Genomic DNA, 5289 nt, shown 5'->3' with positions numbered 1-5289 from the left:
TTTATAAGACTCAGCCATCAGCTATCTTATCTACCCCCAACACTCGCATTTTAACTTTGTTAATATATAAAACATAAATTGAACATGTCTGAAAAACAAAAAACTCGTCCAAGTTCACCAAACTTCAGCAGCCTTTGAAGACTAGGGATGGTTATTAATTTGTTCTATAGGAGGAGCAGGGAGTGCAGATTTAGCTTTTAAATAGTTTTAGGTCGTTGGCTTTCTCACACAAGGCTCTATAGGCCAAAAATGTGTTCATTGTTTTCTGAGCAATAAACTGCCATTAAAGTTACATAAATATGCATCTGAAACATTTTCCTATTTGTTCCAATTAATCCAAATTTAATTCACTAACATATTAACTTATTTTGGAGTACCACTTCAGCTCGATTATCACTTTTATATTGTATAATTTCTTTATTGGCTGAAATTTACAACCAAGTTCGGTCAAGATATCTATAGAATGTAACAAGTTGGTAAACTATTATTCAAGACATATTCTCTAATATACACAAGGCAACAAATCTGGCATTATGCAAAAAGTGCCTAAGTCCACTTATTCCCTGAAATGAGTTAAGCATATAGTTCAAAGAGCTCTAAATGTCAATTGGTCAATCAAAATAGGCTTAAATTTAATTCTGATAGTTACAAATTGTTCAAAAAGTGCGTAAAAAAGAGCGTAAGTCCCTTATCTTCCAAGTAACGAACAATTCAGAGATTTCAACATTTCCAGTGAATTCCGATAAAAAAGTTACAATGAATCAGTTTTTAAAGTTTCAAGTTGCTTAAATTCTTATTTATGAGAAAGATTTTTTCATTTCGGGTTTTCATTTTCATTTTGCTCTCTTGTAAAATTAGGAAAAGTAGATTTAGGCCCTTTCTCCAAAAGGCCACGGAAATACCGGGACACTTAAAATGTTTCAAATTTTTCAAAAGAAAACCTACCTTGCAAATACTCTAATAAGGACCCATTCTTCATCAATGCTGTTATGATATAAATTGGCTCCTCTAACGTACAAACAGCGTACTGCTGGATCAACTTGGGATGTCTTAGTTTCTTCATTATGGATGCCTCGGCTAAGAAATCTTTCGGATCCATTGTGCCTATACAAAAAAAGAAGGGAGTCATCAAAACTTTCACGAATATTAATTTTTGCTAGTTTTCGAAATCCCTTGAAGTTCAACAAGAGAAACGAACATAAGCTTTTAACTCTTTTTAAAGTCAAAGAGACGGCGCTATATCAAGACACATTTTTCTAATATTTTTTGTCCCAAAACGACAATTTCAAGTTAAAAAAATTGCTAAAAACAGTATCGAATCCAAAATAACCTCTTGAAAGGAGACTGATGTCTTTACAGAACTAAAACGGGTTTGAAGCACCTCCCCCCAAATTTTCTTCCAACTCATAAAAAAGTAACGGAAATGCATATAAACAAATTGAAATGCGTTTTGTAAAGTTTTTTTTACAACCCCTCCCCCCCCCCCCACACCACCACCACCCGCCAGAAAAAAAATCCTGGATATGCCTTTGCCTCTGCACCCCATAAATTTAGAAAACAAGACAGAAGGCCAATTTGACCGGTACTAATGGGATTTGATTCAGGCTTTTACGATGCATAAGGATTTTGGGGATTGACACAAACTTAGTACGATAAATACTAGCAATTCTGAGTGCAATCGAAATCTATAAAAAGAGGCCCCAAGCCGGATAAGGAGAAAAAGCAAGCCTGTTATTTCAATGACGTTTAATTCAGTGACTTATACAAATTTCACGATTCCTAAGATCCTCACAACCAACACAGACCCCTGTGATACTTAAAGAGTAGTTTACCGGAAGTCAATAAAAGTCAAAAAGGCTACTTGTAAACCACGAACACAAAGAAATTTCAATTTCTTTCATTGGAGCACCATTGAATTGTTGCTGAAAAACAACCATCTTTTGAGTAAAGATCTATTACCTTGCGTGCCGGCATCACCACAGCTTTGATAAAGCTTCCTCAAATTGAATTGGATGGTCGATTTTTAATTTGAACAAGATTCCAGATCAAAAAGAGGGCGAAAAATAAGTTTGATAACAAGCAAGGCAAATCCAGGGAGAAAAAGGGAACGGGGTTAAGCCCCATAACCGTTCTCCCAAAAAAAAACTAAAAAAAACCTAATTTCTGGTTGTTTAATGAAAAAAGACACAAAAGTATATTTGGATCCCAGTCTCAACCAAATTAATGGCCCTGCTCAGATGACTGAATTCTAACGCTTTAAAGGGCATTAAAGTACAGATGTTCAACTTGAAAAAAAAGAAAAAACAACACAACACATGCACTTTCGAGCTGAAATTCAGACAGCTTCTACCCCTATTGGAAACAAATGTACAGTGTTTCTGGCACAACCACAAAAAAATCCGTAACGTACTTCTTCCCATAAATAAATTCTTAGACCACACTGCTTTTCCATTTACAAAAAATTAAGCAAGAAAAAACGGTGAGTTTGTTTCCTACTTATTTTTTTATATATATATTTTTTCTCTCTCTCTTTGTGTGTTTAGTTGTTGTAGGCCTATTTCTATGTGTGTTATTGAGTAAAAGAACAATTTTCGTTTTTTTTTCTTTTTTTTTACGTTGAGAAAGGCTCCCGGATGTGGGGCCGAAATATTCGGAGTTTTTTTTAATTAAGTGTTTATTTGTTGTTATTTATTGTTTCACTGCTTTATTAAAATTAAAACCAGTTTTTTCTTGCTTAATTTTTCGTACTTTTCTATTTTGTTTAATTAGCAAGTTCAAGTAGAAAACTTCTTTTAATTTTATGGAAGAATATTTTTAGTAAAGCAATTTTAAATTTATAAAAATTTTGAGCAATAGTTGATAACAGAGGTAATATTTTTTATGGGGTAGGGGCTTAGGGAAAAGATATAATGAATTACCTGGTTTAAGGGTTTTGATCGCTACTGGGGTAGTGTTATTCCACAATCCTTCCCATACTTCACCAAATTGGCCGTGGCCCAGGTTTCTCAGAAAACGCAAGGATGACCTATCAATTTCCCGTTGGTCCCTAGTATTGTAAGATAAGCCTCCAGTCGCTGGCTTTTCTATCTATAAAGAAAAAGTGAACATTTACAAATGAAACCAAACAATTATCATTGCAACAATAAAATGTAATCTATTTGATGTCAAGACTAAACCATTTATTATGAATTATAACAGAATAAACTCAACAAGGCTCAGCTCAATTGGCTCAATGCTCGGTATATCAACCCTAATCCACATATTTTCATAGTTAAAACTATTAAACGATAGTAGACTGTTTCCAACCAGCTATTGTATTTTTTTTCTATGTTAATTGACTTAATTGAACAGCGGAGGGGGTTGTATGTCTGGGAGGAAGGGAGGCCCCTTATTGTCATAGTTACAAAAAAGTATATTTCGAAGAGACGTGGGGTTGAGTCAAGGACGGAATTGGAAGCCGTAAAGCATGTTAGTGAAGCACCTTTGATGTTTATAGGTCTCAACGCCCGTTCTTTGACAGAGCAGCTTATCTTATGTTTCTTTGTTTACTTTTGTATTTTTTAAATTCGATTGAAGCTTGAACTTATTGCAAATACGACAACCTCGTCTGTTCACTTTATAGATAAAATAATCGAAAGTGTTAAAGCTGTCGAGAACCATCTTCTTTAAAAGCAAAATAGCCACTTGCCGTACAACTTCAAGCGCCTGAAAATTCCTCCAACAGTGAGTAGAGAAGCCAACGACGTTCAATATTACGGAAACGATAAATACAAAAAGAAAATGGCTAATTTTTTCAAAATAGTAGAATTATGTTAAATGAAGCAAGATTAATTTCTAAAGATATCAGCCTAAAACAGGCTTTTAACAGAGTTAATTGGAATAAAGAATATAATGCAAAGTAACTTCACCTTGAACGGGATTAAAAGTGATTTTAGTTAACATCCTATTAATAATGAAAAAAAAAATTATTTATAAGGAGAAAAAAGGTTGTAATTCACAAAAATCTTTCAAAGCAGAAAAAAAAAGACAATTCTTTCAAAAAATAACCTTGAAGCCTACGACAAAATTTCACCAAACACAACATAAACTGCACATAAGAATATTCTCATGCTAGATGGCGTAAGCAAACATAAGAAATACAGGAGATTTTGCGAACCATTAATTAGTTTTTCATTCAATTAGTTTGAATTGTGAAATAAATATCCTGCAGAATTTGTCGAGTAGTTAATTATCTTTGGATTTTGCTGGGAAGTTTACTCGGAATTCCTGTTAGCCGTGGCATTACTAACGGCGGCTTAGCTAACTGCACGCTTTGAGTCAGCGTGGATAAAATAATTGATTCTTCAACAGGTACGCCTTTCTGATTTAAGTAGCTAGTAATTACCATCAAGATGACGGAATCAACAGAAGTCCAGCTACATATTTTAAAGAGATTAAGTGAAATGTCAATAGAGCTTAAAAAACTTGATCTCCTTTGCGAAAAGGTAGAAAAATTATCTGTGGAATTTTGTTCAATTTCGGAATCTCTGAATAAGAAAATTTGTGAAGTGGAAAAAAGATCGGAATATATAGAGGTGGAAGTTAGTGAGCTGAAAATCGAACTTCAAAAGAATAAAAAGATAATGTATAGAACTGAGGCGGATAAAAAAGGTGCAATGTGATACTCTACAATTTTGACCCAAAGATAAGGGGTTCTAGTCTAAAAGAGGACATTCTTAGATGCTTAAATGAAATAGTAAGAGGCACCAGGCTTATGCAGACAGATATCAAAGATGTTTTTCGTCCGCCTTCAAACCAGAAAGTCAGACACGCCATAATGAAATTAGTGGCTATGGAATAAAAAAAAATCCCTATTTACTTCGGCTGCACTTTTCAAAAGGTTTCATTTGTCAATAACCCTAGATTATACTTCTTCGGATTTAGGGGCGCACAGTAAGTTGATACCAATTTTGGAAGCCGCGCGTACGGAAGGCCATTTACATGCAAATCTGAGGGGTGTGAGACTTTCGGGGGGGATAAGATTTTTGCATATGATAGTTAATTTGGTAAAGTGAAAGAAATTGATTGAAAACAACTAAAGGTTATAGCAGTAAAGAAAATGAGAACCCATGATCATCAGAATTTAGATTTAAATCGTAATATGCATAGGGGCAATGAAGTAATGGACAATACAAGTTTACTTAGTAAAGAAGGATCAAAAACAGTCACACATGGGACAGTTACTGAAGTTCAGAAAGGAAAACATACGCGTGATGAGATGGTTAGCCTCCATAATGATTTTAATGAACC

At 34.2% G+C, this 5289-nt stretch overlaps 1 pseudogene across 1 annotated transcript; it reads right to left on the bottom strand.

Annotated features, from left to right (window-relative positions):
- Positions 1-945: 945 nt before the first annotated feature.
- Positions 946-4387, bottom strand: LOC148938810 (tyrosine-protein kinase Src42A pseudogene; annotated as a pseudogene). The gene is made up of 3 exons (XR_016143621.1): positions 4286-4387; positions 2919-3087; positions 946-1104 (listed from the first exon to the last, which is right to left on the bottom strand). The product of XR_016143621.1 is annotated as a tyrosine-protein kinase Src42A pseudogene (transcript).
- Positions 4388-5289: the final 902 nt, after the last annotated feature.

The sequence above is a fragment of the Artemia sp. Qi Xiang Cuo genome, unplaced genomic scaffold (genome assembly GCF_049724085.1).
Source record: "Artemia sp. Qi Xiang Cuo unplaced genomic scaffold, ASM4972408v1 HiC_scaffold_692, whole genome shotgun sequence".
NCBI lineage: Eukaryota > Metazoa > Arthropoda > Branchiopoda > Anostraca > Artemiidae > Artemia > Artemia sp. Qi Xiang Cuo.
This window is presented reverse-complemented; position numbering and strand designations above follow the sequence as displayed.